Source organism: Meles meles, chromosome 20, assembly GCF_922984935.1.
Source record: "Meles meles chromosome 20, mMelMel3.1 paternal haplotype, whole genome shotgun sequence".
Lineage (NCBI taxonomy): Eukaryota > Metazoa > Chordata > Mammalia > Carnivora > Mustelidae > Meles > Meles meles.
In genome coordinates, this window is record NC_060085.1 from 34,057,174 (window position 1) to 34,075,197 (window position 18,024).

General features: G+C 42.8%; 1 protein-coding gene across 14 annotated transcripts in view; it reads right to left on the reverse strand.

Moving 5' to 3' along the window:
- The window catches only part of MAGI1 (membrane associated guanylate kinase, WW and PDZ domain containing 1), a 633,893-nt gene that overhangs the window by 414,934 nt on the left and 200,935 nt on the right, over window positions 1-18,024 (reverse strand). The gene's annotated exons all lie outside the window — the stretch shown is intronic.

Here is an 18,024-nt window from a genome sequence, read left to right on the forward strand (position 1 = left end):
TTATAATTGTTCCCTTCGTGAAACCTTGTTCCAGCCATTATTTGAGAATGTCATAAGGCAAAATAATTTGTTAAAGCAATTTTGCAAAGGACAAAATGCCTCAGACCTTCTCTTGCACAGGAATCATAGGAGCTTCCAAAAAAAAAAAAAAATTAACTGAAGTCCATAGAGACTACTTAAACCTTTAAGGTAATAATGATAAATTAACAAGAATCGAGTACAAACTATTTGGGGCATCTCTAGAATCCACTCTCCATCTCTCCCTGGGACAACTCCAAGAACATTCAAATCCCACTTATAACATTCAAGAACTATGAAAAACAAACATTTGTCTTATCAGTGTAGAAGCCCAGAGAAGTATCACACCATTAGCTTCTCAACACAGCCTGGTAGAGACTCTGCTTGGCACAGAACACAACGAAGAAAGACAGAAAGTTCCAGAGAATTCATCGTTTTGCGAAACTGAGGATTTTTCAGATGGCTTAGTAAAAAGGGTCACAGGAATGTCAGAACATCAAAAGAGAGGAAAGATCTCCAGATGACATCACTGACTGGTGTGGACAATTTATTTGTATCAGGCTTTCTCAACCTTGACACCATTACTACTTGGGACCAGCTATTTCTTTTTTTAAGAGGGGCTGCTCTGGACATTCCAGGATATGTAGCAGCACCCCTGATCTCTGCGCCCTAGATGCCACTAGCATACTCCCCCCACGGTAGTCACAGCCAAAAAAAAGAAGAAAAGGCTCCAGACAGTGCCAACAGCCCCTGTCCCCTGGGAGATAAAATCAGCCCTGTGAGAACCACTGATTTAGAAGGAGGACAGTGACGATGATGATGGTGGTGGTGCTGCTGGCACCGGTAGCAATAATGACAGCAGGAATGATAATAAAACCAAACCACCCCGATGTATGCACATTGTACACCAGCTGTCCCACTGAGAACTTTATAGACGCTTCATTCTATAAAGCAACCCTGAGATAAGTACTATGATTTTTTACATTTTACAGATAACAGACCTAAGGTTCGGAAAGGCTAACTGTCCTCTTGAAGGTCACACAGGAAGAGGCTGACCTGAGGTTCACAGCGAAGCCTAACTTCAATCATTTTAACCAGCGTCCTATATATGGCCATTTCCATGTAGAGAATCAGCAGAGAGCTCTTTGAACAGAGCACCAGGCTATTCCAAACAAGCATATGTAAAACATGGTAGCCAAAGGCTGCAACAGACCATGTCTAGTGGCGGTGAAAGCAGGCTGCCAGTGGACATGAACTCTCATGTGGCTTCTTTTAATAACATATGTTTTATATAGGATCTCAGGAATCCTCAGAGCAACCTCTCAAGACAGATACCCGTATTCCCACATTACAGGTAAGAAAAGTGAGTACCAAGAGATTGAGTAAATGATCCAAGGTCACATAGTTGGCTTTCTGGATGGAGCCAAGATTTAAAATAAGACTGGTCTGACAGCCAAGCTTCAATTGCTTGGAACACAAAGATTTTATGGGTTGAGCAACAATCATAAAGACCCAACATGGCAACACACTCTTAGCAGTAACTGACCCGGGTTAAATGCTCTTGGGTCCCCCGGCATGGTGAGACTTTCATAAGACTAACTGAACCCTAGCCTCATGCTCCAATCACCTCACAAACCTCACTCTTCCGGTCTCCTGTCACTCTAGACCTACTTACATCCTATATGGGTTCTGGCTCTTGGCTTTTTATATCTCATTTTAAGTAGATCCAGATTTTTTTTAGGGGGGTGGTTTGAGTGAATTCTCCCTTCACAAAAATATTAAGTTCACAACTGAAGCTAAGCTGGGAATGTGAGGTACAATGTGTCTCACGGATAATCCAAAGGGGAAAGGAAAGACACAAAAGGAGATTTATGGTGGGAAAATGAGAGCAATACCCAGAGTGGAAATAATCCAAAGTACAGATATTTAATCTGAGAGAAATATTTGGATACTGGGAATTCCAAAGGAGAGCTGAGCCCATGATTATGGTCCAGAAGGACCCATGGGCTGTTATTAAGAAATGAATTTCCACTGAAATACAATTCTACATACACACACGCACACACACACACACACACACACACACACACACACACACCAGAGCAGTGTAAAAAATACTATTTGAGGTTTCACAGAGCACTCCCACCACAGACAGTGATGATATGCTCTAATAGCTGGGATAATTGACCACGCTGGGACCCTAAGCTTGTTTCCGGACACTTCAGCAGCTCGAACATAGAAGATGAATTTAAATTTAAGGCCATTAGGACACAGGAACAATTGTCACCGTTTCCAAGGGGAGGTTAAATAAGTAGGTGAGAGAATTTTGTACAAACGTTTACAAGAATCACAGAAATACAGTCCTCAGATGTCATCCATTTTAGGCTCCCTTGCCACATGGGAATAATAGGGCTCAGGCAAGTCAGACAATTGGAGGCAATAAAGGTGGCAGACAGAGACATCAGCGGACATTGAAGAGACATCATTAAATTAAAGAACAACTTAAATCAGGGGTCTTTCAGAAACACTTTGCACCAGGCTGTTCACTTTGTTCTGCTTGGTCCCATCATCCTGCGGAAATCCTGAACCATCCAAAGACCCTTTTAGTTATGGCGGAAAACCCAACTCCAGCTCACAGTGGGACGCTCTTATTTTCTGACCTACTCACACACCCAGCCCTGGAGCCGGGCAGCCAAGGAAGAGGCCAGCCCAGGAGAAGAGGGTAGGTTGTCTGGAGGACCATGGAGAAAAAAATGGTACCCAGTAGTCACAGTCATGGAGAATGGATGCCATACAGATGAGAAGAGATAGGATGCACATTCAGGCTGGTCTCATCGTGCACATCTAATGGCAAATGCTGCACGCTTTCTCCTTCTAGAAAAGCTCAGTTAAGCTTCAAAACTTATCTGGGTCCCTTTCTTCTCTCCTGCCCTACCAAATACTCTTTTTGAAGTTGCCCTCCCCCCATACACATCTCTCTCTATCCTCTCATTTCTCCATCATTTCAGGATCTCCTCTTTTCCCAAGTGCTTATGATTTCATCCGTAGCAAGACACACAAGCCAGGCCGTGATTTCATTCATCAACAGGTGCTATACCAGCATCATCTTTGCCTGTGATGTCACATGTTAGGGAAAATGATTATAACTTGAAGGAACGTATGCTACTAAAATTCCAGATACTGTGATACTTTCGGGGAGGCGAAGAGAAACTTTCTTCCTAACGCCCTTGAAATAATGCCACAGAGATGCAGAAGGCCTGTGACGTCTGGCCAGCAGGAGCCTCTTTTATTTAATCTCTTCCCCATACACCTAAAAGGCCAATTAGTGTGCCCGTTATGCCTCTACTCGGAAAAGTAATACCTCCAAAAGGTTATTTCAAGACAGACTGTTAAATGAAACATGAGTAATTCCATTAGAGTGTTGATTAGGAACACAAGTCAGAAACTGCTCCAGACAAGAAACTAGTAACTACAACAACAAATGGGAAATGAACTCCAACTTGGCTCCCCGGGGAGAATCAAATGAACTGATGGGTATGTGCCTTCTCTAATTTCCGAGGATCCAGCTAAGGTTCCATCTCAGTCAGCGATATTAAGAGCTGGTCTCCAGGGAAGATGATGGCAGCCCTCTGTTGGAGTTAATGCATTCCTCCATCAGCCAAAGGGGGATAGCCCAACCTCCCCATATGGAAAGGAGTGGATTTCTCCATGTTGATGAACTGCAGGCAACACGAGTTCAAATCCCGCTACTCAGCTACTTACACAACATAGACACATACACCCACAAGTTCAGTAACACACTACAATGTGTTTATTCAAATTGCAGAATACCTCCCAAATACTCTTACCAATGGAGGGATGCATTGGCCATCTTAGTAAATATTTGTTCAAGTTATTTTCTTATTGCACATAGGAATCCACCCATACCTCTGAATAGGGTAACAGGACACCCCATTAGTCCAGATGCCTCAGATGAAACTCAAACCTCTGGCCTGGAGACTTTCTACTGACATACCTCAGCCAACTGGGATGGTCACTAACTTCCCCTGCGTGGCTTCCTCCCTCCAGAGAAATACAGAGGCTACCCATGCTGTGACCCCACAGACTCCTGTATCTCTCATTCCCAGAGGCACCTGCTTATTGCTATACTGCTTATTGCCATATCTGTCTTAAATTCCAAAATGGACTATGATGCATTTGGGGAAGAAAATAAAAACTCACCATCTACCAGGCCCTCGTGACACAGGCTCACTTGCAATACCATCTGCCTTGCTCATCGTAAGCTAGCAACGCAACACTGCCTTTCCCTCTACGTGGGATAAGTCTTTGTCCAGTTCTTTCCATTCTTTAAGACTTGGTTCCAAGTGTCACCTTGTCAGAGAAGTCTTTTTCATGACCGGCAAAGACTGCTGTAGAAAATAGCCCTACTCCCTCCCCAGTTCCACTGACTATAGACTTCGACAGCCCATTTATGTCCTTTGTGGCACCTACACACCTGGCAATTATGTTTACTTTGCTATTTGCACACATATGTAGTCTTCCTCCTCTTTCTGTTCCACAATGTTCTCTACCACAATACCAGGCGATACCCTCAACGTATCGCAAGTACCCGGCACAGAGTAGGCAATGGTTTGGGAGAGTAATCTACTGGTTTAAAACAAAGGTCTGATGATTAATGTAATGAACAGCTACATAGTATCTTAGTCAGCTGTAGCTGTCATAACAAAGTATCACAGACTGGATTGACTTGAGCAAAAGAAATTTCTCATGGTTCTAGAGGCTGGGAAGTCCAAGGAATTCCAAGGTCAACTAATTCAGTTCCTGGTGAGAGTTCTCCTCCTAGCTTTCAGATGGCTGCCTTCTCACTGTGACCTTACACAGTGAAGAGAGAGGGAAGGCTGGGGTTTCTCTTTCCCTTCTTTTGAGGACACTAATCCCATTAAGGGGACTCCATGCTCATGACCTCATCTAAGCCAAATCACCTCCCAAAGGCTCCACCTTCAAACACCATCACATCAGGAGTTTGGAGACGACAGAAACATTCAGCCCATAACACATAAGGACAAAGGAAAGAAAGGTTTTTCTTCCCAACGGATAACTGATGTTTGGCTACTGGAAACTAACTGCAGAAAATATGTATGTATGTGGGAAAGCAAAACACTGGCATGCATACTTCATTATTTATCTCCATGTAATTTCACAAAATAATCACAGCCTCATACTGTTTGTTGAGCATTTATTGTTATGGGAACTTTTTTTCATCTCATTCAGTCCCGACAGACATGACCAAATGATTAAATCTACATTTGCTAACATTTTCCGGTTAGAGTCTAGGAGATTAATGTCTAAATCCTGGGTTGCTTTTTTCTTATTACATCGGACATCTTTTGGAGTGTCTGCCAAGCCCAGAAGCCAACCCTCTTCTTGAGAAGCTTCCTGCCAGATCTCCATGGGGGGCCCTGGGCAGCCATAATGGGGCTGGGAGTCCAGGCTCCATTCATTGGCCAAGAGCAGTCATGTGACCCAAGCTTGGCAAAGCAGAATCTCTTTCCAGGGAATGTGGAATTGTGACTGAGAGCCAGCTAGCCAGTCTCCGTGGGTGGCTGTAGAAGGAACGAGGGGTTATTCATGTTTTCTTCCACATAAAAGCTGCTCTGCAAAGAAAGAGAGAATGTAGCAAAAACAAAAAAGCAGAAACAAGAGGGAAAAATAAAGAGCTGATGGCTTTCCAGGTCCAGATTCCAGCCCATTTCCAAGAACCAGCTCATTCCTGACCCTGAGAGCCACGGGAGGTCGCTGTATCACAGACACCCTGTTTTTCTTCTTTTCCTTAAGTCATTTCCCTGCTAGTTAGCTCAGGCATTGTAATCTCATATGTATGTACTAATTTCCTGGGACTATGAAAAGCTTTTGTGTATTTGCATACACCCACGGGAACACAGGCACATACGCAACTCTAAACACCAGCCTATTTCTCCCACAGAAACTCTGGGAGAGGAAAGGTAATCTCATAATCTCTGAATTCATCCAGCCTGAAACTGATCTGTGTGTCTTTACAACTCAAAGCCAAGTTATCTAAAGAGCTTTGAAGAGACATATTTTCCTAGACAAAGGACAATTTTTTTTCTAAGTGGAGAGGGAAAAATAATAATGTGCCCCAAACAGGCTATTCTTACTGCATTTCTGACTCAGTGTAAGTGCAATGAAAGAGCTGGCACACGGGTGCCTGGGTGGCTCAAGCGGTTAAGCCCCTGTTTCTTGATTTCAGCTCAGGTCACGATTTCAGGGGTGTAAGATTAAGCCTCACATGGGGCTCTGTGCTCAGTCTGGACTCCACTTACTATTCTCTCTCTCCTTCTCCCTTTCCCCCCTCTCCCTGCTCTCTTTCTCTCAAGTAAATAAATGAAATCGTTTTTAAAAGTTGGCACAAAGTAGTGGCTCATTGCTAACTGTTGCTATGATTATCATTTACCTGCTCCTGACCCAGTGCTCCCCAGTGGGGCTGGCAAGGGGGAGGTGCACATTGCTGTGACCCTAAAAACATCTTCTCTGAGCAAGGAGAAAAGAAATTACAGGATAAGATTACAGCATATCTGTCACAGCAATAAAATGTGGGACTCTATGTCCCAAAGGGATTCTAGATGATGAAAAATTAATGACACAAAGTCACTGGCTAATACTGGTTTACATTTTTTAAAGGAACACTTTGTAAATTCATATTTATTAAAGAAAAACAATACAAAAAATATAGAGTCCCACTGGCATTTGAGAAAATTAGAGCATCTGCATTCTTTGACAAGAATCCAGAAGGACCGAGATGTCAGCACGGCAATCGTGCACATGCTGGAACCACTTTCCAACCTGCCTTCTCTGAATCTCACCTTAGTCTCGCAGCCACCTTCCTTTCAGCTCCTTCTTGGCTCTAGCATGGGCTGGGGGAGACCTGTATCAGTCGAGGGTCCTTTTATTGTTCACTACCCACCTGCTCCAAGAAATTCTACAGCAAAGCAAGACTACCCTCAAACAAAAGCAGATGGAGGGCAACATGGGGGGAACAATGGGAAACAGGAAAGTGTTTCTTCAGGAAATATTTCATGATCACCTTCATTAACAGTTCAATGAATCAAATTGACACAATGAGATTCTACCTAAGACCCATCAGACTGGCAGTTATTCAGAAAAAATATATACTACACAGTGATCGAGGAGATGCAGAAAAAGATTCAACTTAGACTTGACTGATGGGAGGGTACCTTGTTTCAACCTTTCTGGAGGGAGTCTTGGCAATTTGCATGTCTTTCAAATACACGTGGTCTTTGACCTAGCCATCCCACTGCTAGAAAGTTATCCTACAGAAATAATCAGAAAAATGCAGAGTGCATAAGGTACAGGGGTGTTCTGAACAATTAAGACCAAAAAATGGGCTTATAATAGAGAAAAATGTCATCAGTCTGAAGCTTCTGTAATAATGGAATGGTTCCCTAAAACCCAGTACCTATATTTAAATCCGGGGTTCTTCAAACCTTGTTCTGAAAAACTCCAGGAGTACTCATATATCTGAAGGTCCCCTTCAGAAGAAACCAGGGAATTTCACTGGGTGGGTTTCTTCCCAGTTCATCCCAAAGCGAACCTGCATTACACATTACACATTCTCCTACAATGATGTGTCACGAAATGGTTCTACCGCTTAACAAACAAACAAACAAAAAAAATTGTTGGATAATAAGGTCTACAATGCAACTGTTATAAATCACGTTATACAGAAATACATACAAACTAAAAAGGGTAATTAGGTCTTCAGTATCTAGTACGTTCCAGTGGAGGAACACCTGCTTCTCATAGGCACAGACCGTCCTGTCATACACCAGCGTTCTCATTCCTAATAAATTCTTAATAATGGTGCAACCTTCTTTTAATTATATATTCTTACTGATGAAATTTAATTGAGAAGATGCATGCAAAAGTGTTTTCCCTCATGTCCGGTACGAGATGTTCCGTAACAGAAGTTCTTTTGATATACATCAGCCTAAAGCTTAAAGGTTCACATGGAGCCAGTATTTAGCCCTAGTTCCCATTCCCGCAGTACTTGAAACCATCACCAGGTCAGACCTCCTAGAAGGCATCCATAAAACCAACTCTTTTCGATGGTCAAAAATTACTGCTCCCACCTCAAAAGGGAGCGGGGGGATTGCAGCTAAGGAAATAAGCACTTTGTTTCTTAAGCAATTACAAAACCTTGCTAACAACCCCAACAGGACACTTCCCCTCTCCCACAACCACAGGGCTACTCAAAGAACACTCCGAGCCTCACAGAATGTTACGGAAACACTTTATGGGGAAGAGGACGGCTTTGGTGTTTTTATGCCTCTGAGAAATGGTGCTAATTCAGGTCTCCTTTCTGTAGTGATCTGATTTGATCATTTTAAAACACAGACATAAAATGGCTCATTTATATATCCAGTTGCTAAGAGCCTTGGCACTTTAATAGGTGGCTTATGAAAACATACCTTTTGGAAGAAAAACTAATGTCTACAGAGAGGAAAAGGATGGATGAAGCTCATAAAATTTAACTGCATTTTAGTTTTGATTTGGGAAAACTGCAAGATTATCTACTTGGGAAACTCAACCCACAGATCCATGGACAGACTGCTAAGTCCTCGGCCAGCTGTTGCCCTAAGACCCGCTTATCTCAAGGGTTCCAGGAGGCAACAGCAAAGATCTGACTTGGTGTCTGCCCCTTGCTCACAACCTCCCTGCCATTCCAATCTTGCAGCGATCTCAATGACTCAAGGAACTGGACAGAGTTTCTCTCCTCAAAGTCTGATAAGACTTGGCATGGCGGTCTCAGGATGGGAGGACCTGGCCTCCGCCAGGGCTAACCACCGGTTGTTAACTGCTCGAAAGAATAAAGTTGCCACCAGCCCTGCCTGTTCTCAAGACAGAACCCCTGCAGAGTGTTCAGATTCAATCCTGCTTAGCAATTTGAGTATATTTCCTCAAAATTTTGCCATAAAATGATACACTTTTTTAAAAGCCTCATATTATTTGAGATGCTGACATATTTTATATCTGAATTTAATTTAATTTAGAAATGCTTTGCAGTAAATTACACTTAGCTAATTGCAAGTGTGAATGCCTCCATAGTTTGAAATGATTTATTATGTTCCAAACGGCACATGCGAAAAGGAAACATCACCTGTGTCTCTGCATTTACCTTTTTAATGTCATAATGGTAAAGCCTGGGCATGGTACCAATTAAAAGAAAATGAAATCTTTGGTAAACTAATACTAGTTGATATCCTTCTCATTAACTCAGTAGCATACTTGAACTTCTCCTATTTTCCAGAATGAAGCCAGGTTAACAACTAAGGAGTTCTTTGAAAAGAGAGAACAGTGATCAATGACACTGAAAATGTCTCAGATGTGCTCAGTCCATCAGCTGCTTGGGGGACCCAACACTTTTGGACCATTTCTATTTTACTTTCTACCAAGTAACCACTACTGCTCTGGCCTTACTAAATACCATTTTTATGACAGTAATAAAAAGGAGGAGTGTGCCCATGTTTTTAAGCTAATGACACAGCAAATGTAATAAAACAAGACACAATAGTCTAATAAAAAAGAAAAGCAAATCCTAAAAGAAATTTGGACTATGCTAATGGCCTAAAATAGTCATTTCCAATGCAAGAGACCATGCTATCTCTTAATTGTTCTTGCCAGTTACATAACGAAAGGCAAAAGATGTAACACATTAACACAGTCAAAGAATAACTAAGTGAGATTAGCAGTCGCGTCTCTCTTGCTTTCCTTTCTCAAATAGAATTTAAAAGACCTGTAGTCTTTTATTTTTTTAACACAATATTCTATATTATTCAAACACTGCCCTGGTCTAGAAAATGATGCTTAATTAATCCTCCGTGGGTTATATATTTTTTCTATCGAAGCATTCACTGCACCATTTTTGGACTCAGTTTGTACTGAGTACAAACTGAGTCCAAAGTTTGTACTTCATTCAAGAAGTATTTACTGGGGGGCGCCTGGGTGGCTCAGTGGGTTGAAGCCTCTGCCTTCGGCTCAGGTCATGATCTCGGGGTCCTGGGATCGAGCCCTGCATCGGGCTCTCTGCTCCGCGGGGAGCCTGCTTCCTCCTCTGTCTCTGCCTGCCTCTCTGCCTGCTTGTGATTTCTGTCTGTCAAATAAGTAAAATATAAAAAAAAAAAAAAAAAAAGAAGTATTTACTGAGGCTCCATTGCTGAGTGCCATACCAGATGCTGGAGATCTGACAATGAACATCGTTAAGTTCAGTGGTCTTTTGGAACAATATACAGATTGACAGCTGAATTAAGTGGTGATAGGTACTATAAAGGATGGTCAGTGCACAGGGCTATCAGAACATGCAGAAGCGGGATCCAGCCCAGATGTGGGAGTAAGGAAAGGTTTTTCCAGAAGACAGGACCCAAAGAACGAATCCAAGTTGGCCAACAAAAGCAGCAGAGAAGCAGAGGGTAAGGAACGTTAAGTGCATTGCTGGCTCAAGAAAGGACATGAATGACAGCTCAGCGGGAGCTGCAATGAAGCTGCAATGAAGGAGAAGCCAGTGTTCAGTAAACTCAAGGGGAAGCAAAATGGGCTCAAGGCAGGACCAGAGATGGGTGCCTGGCTGGTGCAGCTGGCTGAGCATCGGACTTTTGGTTTTGTCTCAGGTCATGATCTCAGGGTTCTGAGATCCAGCCCCAGCTGAGGGTCTGTGTGAGTCTGCTTAAGATTCTCTCTCCCTGGGGCGCCTGGGTGGCTCAGTGGTTTGGGCCACTGCCTTCAGCTCGGGTCATGATCTCAGGGTCCTGGGATCGAGTCCCGCATCGGGCTCTCTGCTCGGCGGGGAGCCTGCTTCCCTCTCACTCTCTCTGCTTGCCTCTCTGCCTACTTGTGATCTCTCTCTGTCAAATAAATAAATAAAATCTTTAAAAACAAAAAAGATTCTCTCTCCCTATTCCTCTGCCCTCCCTCCATCCCTCTCTTTCTCCCTAATAAATAAACAAATCTTAAAAAAAGAAAAAAGATGAGGTCAGAGAATCAGTCTGAGATAACCACTGAAAGGTTTGTACATCTTATTAAGGAGTTTTAACTTTTATCCTGGCAGTACTGTAGAGCCGGATCTCAGTTTTCTTTTCTTTTGTTTTTGTTTTTTTTTTAAAGATTTATTTATTTATTTGATAGACAGAAATCACAAGTAGGCAGAGAGGCAGGCAGAGAGAGAGGAGGAGGCAGGCTCCCCACTGAACAGAGAGCCCGATGGGGGCTCCATCCCAGGACCGTGAGACTATGACCTGAGCCGAAGGCATAGGCTTTAACCCACTGAGCCACCCAGGCGTCCCCAGATCTCAGTTTTCTACAACTGTCCTGGCGGCCGTGGAGAGAGGAGCCTGGAATTTGAAGGAAGTCAGAATGCAGAAGTCTCCCCTAGCAGACAGTCTCCCAGGATGCAGTTTAACAGGGCCCAATGCAAGATAAATAACACTGATTCAACTTAATTCACGCTGGAAAACATATCCAAATTGCCCATTCACTCAGAAGAAAGAAAAAAAAAAGTTTCTATCATTCTTTAGTAACAGTGTATATGTTCCACAACAGGAAAATATGGAATTTGAGCTCTTTTGTAACTGAACTAGCTTGCCCTGATTTGTATGCATTCTACCTCCCTTCCACCACTCTCGCGCTGGGCATCCGGATGATCATTGGACACAACTGCACAGTGGAAGGTCAGAGTTTGAGATCCAGAGATCTTCCCCTGAGCTGAGTCAACTTATTTTTTAAATGTTGATTCCATCAGTGTGATAGGGCTCCACCCCAGCACTTAGATAATTGAAAGCATAGTTGAAGAATAAAGACTGCTTGGGTAGACAGAGCTCAACCATTGAGAAACTAACTGAGCAGAATGATGTATCTGTGCATTAATAAAATATACCACTTTCCCCAGGTATGTATCTCAAGAAACTTCCCACTAGACCATGGTAGGCATCAGCACGACAATTTATTTATCACCTGACTGACCTTTAAACAGACTTAATTAGAATATCTAACAATCGGGGCACCTGGGTGGCTCAGTGGGTTAAGCTTCTGCCTTTGGCCCAGGTCATGATCTCAGGATCCTGGGATCGAGCCCCTGCATCGGACTCTGTGCTCAGCAGGGAGCCTGCTTCCCCCTCTCTCTCTGCCTGCCTCTCTGGCTACTTGTGATCTCTCTCTCTCTCGTCAAATAAATAAATAAAATCTTAAAAAAAAAAAAAAAAGAATATCCAACTATCAACATCCAAACAGAAACAAATCTTTACTGCTGCACAAGCAAGTATTTCAAAGGTGGGAGGGGGGGAACTATCATACTTGAACGTAGTGTTATTCACCATAGCAATTTTTTTTCTGCCTTTCAGCTTGCACTATATAAAATTACCCTTTCCTGGGAGATCCTCCGAAATGAGTCTTAATGCTTTTGCCATAAAAGGAAACAGTTTTGGAAACTTGCTCATTATCATTTGAGATTTCTCCAGCATTTTCTTGCTGTGATCACTTCCTATCCCAGTTACACCTGGGGTGTCACCCATCCTACCTGTAAAGGGGCCCATGTACACAGGGAAAGTGACGGGATAGTGATCTCTTCTGTTGACGTCAAGAAGTACAACTTCCAACTGCTAGAACTTGTCCAGGAATTCAGTAAAGTGTCAGGATATAAAATCAATGCACAGAAATCAGTTGCATTTCTGTACACCAACAACAAGTCTGAAGAAAGAGAAATTAAGGAGTCAGTCCCATTTACAATTGTACCCAAAACTATAAGATACCTAGGAATAAACCTAACCAAAGAGACTAAGAATCTATACACAGAAAATTATAAAGTACTCATGAAAGAAATTGAGGAAGACACAAAGAACTGGAAAAATGTTCCATGCTCCTGGATTGGAAGAATAAATATTGTGAAAATGTCTATGCTACCTAAAGCAATCTACACATTTAATGCAATCCCTATCAAAATACCATCCATTTTCTTCAAAGAAATGGAACAAATAATCTTCAAATTTATATGGAACCAGAAAAGACCTCGAATAGCCAAAGGAATATTGAAAAAGAAAGCCAAAGTTGGTGGCATCACAATTCCGGACTTCAAGCTCTATTACAAAGCTGTCATCATCAAGACAGCATGGTACTGGCACAAAAACAGACACATAGATCAGTGGAACAGAATAGAGAGCCCAGAAATCGACCCTCAACTCTATGGTCAACTAATCTTCGACAAAGCAGGAAAGAATGTCCAATGGAAAAAAGACAGCCTCTTCAATAAATGGTGCTGGGAAAATTGGACAGCCACATGCAGAAAAATGAAATTGGACCACTTCCTTACACCACACACGAAAATAGACTCCAAATGGATGAAGGACCTCAATGTGAGAAAGGAATCCATCAAAATCCTTGAGGAGAATGCAGGCAGCAACCTCTTCGACCTCAGCCGTAGCAACATCTTCCTAGGAACAACGGCAAAGGCAAGGGAAGCAAGGGCAAAAATGAACTATTGGGATTTCATCAAGATCAAAAGCTTTTGCACAGCAAAGGCAACAGTTAACAAAACCAAAAGACAACTGACAGAATGGGAGAAGGTATTTGCAAACGACATATCAGATAAAGGGCTAGTATCCAAAATCTATAAGGAACTTAGCAAACTCAACACCCAAAGAACAAACAATCCAATCAAGAAATGGGCAGAGGACATGAACAGACATTTCTGCAAAGAAGACATCCAGATGGCCAACAGACACATGAAAGAGTGCTCCAAGTCACTCGGCATCAGGGAAATACAAATCAAAACCACAATGAGATATCACCTCACACCAGTCAGAATGGCTAAAATTAACAAGTCAGGAAATGACAGATGCTGGAGAGGATGTGGAGAAAGGGGAACCCTCCTCCACTGTAGGTGGGAATGCAGGCTGGTGCAGCCACTCTGGAAAACAGCATGGAGGTTCCTCAAAATGTTGAAAATAGAACTACCCTATGACCCAGCAATTGCACTACTGGGTATTTACCCTAAAGATACAAACATAGTGATCCGAAGGGGCACGTGTACCTGAATGTTTATAGCAGCAATGTCTACAATAGCCAAACTATGGAAAGAACCTAGATGTCCATCAACAGATGAATGGATAAAGAAGATGTGGTATATATACACAATGGAATACTATGCAGCCATCAAAAGAAATGAAATCATGCCATTTGCGACGACATGGATGGAACTAGAGCGTATCATGCTTAGTGAAATAAGTCAATCGGAGAAAGACAACTATCATATGATCTCCCTGATATGAGGACATGGAGAAGCAACATCGGGGGGTAGGGGGATAGGAGAAGAATAAATGAAACAAGATGGGATTGGGAGGGAGACAAACCATAAATGACTCTTAATCTCACAAAACAAACTGGGGGTTGCTGGGGGGAGGTGGGATTGGGAGAGGGGGAGGGGGCTATGGACATTGGGGAGGGTAAGTGCTATCGTGAGTGCTGTGAAGTGTGTAAACCTGGCGATTCACAGACCTGTACCCCTGGGGATGGAAATACATTATATGTTTATTAAAAAAAAAAAAAAATTTGGAAGGGGAGGCGAACCATGGGAGACTATGGACTCTGAAAAACAACCTGAGGGTTTTGAAGGGTCAGGGGTGGGAGGTTGGGGGAACAGGTGGTGGGTAATGGGGAGGGCACGTTTTGCATGGAGCACTGGGTGTTGTGCAAAAAGAATGAATACTGTTACGCTGAAAAAATAAATAAAATGGAAAAAAAAAAAACCAGAGGAACTAAAAAAAAAGAAAAGAAAAGAAAAAGAAAAAAGAAGTACAACTTCCACTCTAATTTAGAGACACGTTCATCGGGGCTCCTTAAACTTTGGGGGTCGAGAGCCTAGGGGGTCATGACTCCCTCAAATCACAAAATCTTGACTGTAACTTCTGAAGTTCATTCATGGATCCCCAGATACTTCTAGATTGTAAGAACTCTTTGGGTTCCAAGAAACAGGAAATCTAAGTCACACTAACTCAAGTCCCACCCTTCAGGGTCTATTGTCTTGCAGAAATAACATGCTTAACATGTTACTAAATGACATGGCACAACTTGAATCAGGAGGTAAAATCTGTATCATCAAGACTGTCTCTCTTTCATCTCTGTGGGCTTCATTCTTAGGATCCACGTGGTAGTAACATCAGGGGCCAGCAGCGACAGGCCAACCGCATCGCCAGTTCAGGTGTGAAGGACAAAAGGTGACTCTTTTTCCCACTGCATCAATACTCCCAGTACCAGCTCTAACAATTTCTGACCAGGTTACATGCCCATCTGTGAATCAACCACCACTGCCAAGGAGACGGGATTCCGTTTGCTCAATCTTGCGCTACACATCTACCCCAGGACAAACAGCCAGAGGAAAGGGCAGCGGTGGTGGTTTGAAGAAAATCGAGGAGGCTTTTGCTGAAAGACAGGGAAACGCGGGCTGGTTACAAACTCCTGATCTACACACTAAATTCAAGCTGACTGATCTTTTGCATTGGAATCACAGAATCACAGAGTCTTAGAACCCAGGGAAACAAACATAGTGACTAGAACAGTAGTTCTCAATGTTTGGACCTGGACCCCTGGGGGATCCTGAGACCTTCCTGCACATGCCAGGACCGAGTCACTCCCCTGCACTATTCAGGCACTGAAGGTTCCTGTACTTCAGCCACAGGGTATGAATTTATATGACTGGTACCCTGCCCAAGACTCTAAGTTCCATGTAGGCAACACCCACACTGGTATCACACCCCACTGTTTGCCCCACATCTGGCAGGCTTCCTGGAAGTCAGTAAGTGTTTCCTGAATGAGAAATTGAATAAATAGCGACACAACTATAACACCTGGATACTACTGTGCATCTTTACCTGCAAATGCTCTTTCTTACCAACTGAACCACTAAAGAAATTCTCAATCCAACCTTCTCAGCAAAGATATTACACCCTAAGGGACATGACTGTTACCCACCCACATGGAGCACAAACAGCTATCACAACAATGAATCAACATCATTCACAACCTATGGTTAATGCCAAACCAAAAAGAAACAACATGGGGCACCTGGGTGGCTCAGTGGGTTGAGCCTCTGCCTTCAGCTCAGGTCATGATCTCAGGGTCCTGGGATCAAGCCCCGCATCGGGCTCTCTGTTCAGCGGGGAGCCTGCTTCCTCCTCTCTCTCTGCCTACCTCTCTGCTTACTCGTGATCTCTCTCTGTCAAATAAATAAATCTTTAAAAAAAAAAAGAAAAAAAAAGAAACAACATGATCGCAATACAATCTGTCATCATTTGCTTGGGAAAGGGCTTTCTGAGTGCCCCTGTGACTAAACATATTCACATTGGGGCACAGTTTAAGACAAGCACCTAAGACCCACCAGAGGGCAAAGTCAGAAGATGGTTAATGGTGAGGAAACTGAGCCCCTATTAAGACAAGCTCCAGGGGAATAAAGTTTCATAAATTAATAAACCTTGAGACAAATATTCTTTTGTAGGATTTCTTTTCTACATTTCAACCATCTCTACCCGACCAAATCACCATTTTTTCATTCACACAAAGGAAGAAGATATCAAGCGTACCTTATATCATATGTACCTACCATGGTACATATGGTCCTATGGTACCATATACCATATGTACCTACCAACTTAAAGGAAACACAGAAAGCAGAGGAACAAGTAAACAGGTAAAATGACACCCTAAGAATGGAACCAGCTAATCCACACTATGGGAAACTATGGGACAATCCAATTTCCTCAAAAATAAATTAGAAAGGGAGAAGGAGCATGGGCATGGGATGGGGGGGAGGCAGGAGGGGATAGTGGGTATAGAGAAGAAACCAAACAGATAAAAAGAAATGTAAAAGATGGGGTACCTGGCTGGCTCAGTCAGTAGAGCATGCAACTTTTGATCTCAGGGCTGTGAGTTCAAGCCCCACATTGGGCCTGGAGCCTACTTTAAAAAAAAAAAAAAAAAAAAATCAACCAGTCAAAACACCTCAATACATCGACCTTATATATTTTTTTAAAAATTGTTTTAAAGAAAGAGAGTGCACATGAGTTGGGGAGAGGGAAAGAGAGAGAGAGAGAGAATCTCAAGCAGGCACCACACAGCACGCAGTCCCATGGGGGCCTCGATCTTACAATCCTGAGATCATGACCTGAGCTGAAATCAAGATCAGAGGCTTAACTGACTGAGCCATCCAGGCACCCCACATGGACCTTATTTAGATCCTTATTCAATCAAAGAGAATAAGTATTTTATGGCATTTGTTCATTAGTAATGTGAACATTGACTGGATATTGGATGACTATGGTATTACACTTAATTGTTTTAATTTTAAAAATTTTAGATCACTTTTTGAAAATCCCTCTTACAGCATATATTGAAATATATGTGAATTGACATAACATCCATGAGCTGCTTCAAAATAAAACAGGAAGGAAGCGAGGATTGAGGGCGGATGGTAGCACACTGTTGTTCATTGTATTAGTCCGTCTGTTCTTTCTATGTTCCATTAGTTTCTGGAGACAAGAGGGAAAACAAGGTCCAGAAAAGCAGGTCTTCACCATCTTGTTCCCTATCCCCAGTCCCCAGGCACCTCTAGGTGGCTTCTCCAGTGGTACTGACAGCCCAGTATGCACATAATGGCCATTTTTTATAGGAATGCAATAAAAGTGAGAAAAAACCCTACCCAAAGCAACCTGCTTCTTTATTTTTAAAACAACAGATACTTACTGAGCCTCTATTATGAGCAGGAACTGAAGCATGTACTGAGCATGCTCCATGCACTCACATTTTTAGTGATGGACACATGCCTAGCACACCCTTCTCCAATCTCCCCATAGAAGAGAGAGCAGGGCACCTGGGTGGCTCGGTTGGTGAAGCCACTGCCTTCGGCTCAGGTCATGATCCTGGAGTTCCAGA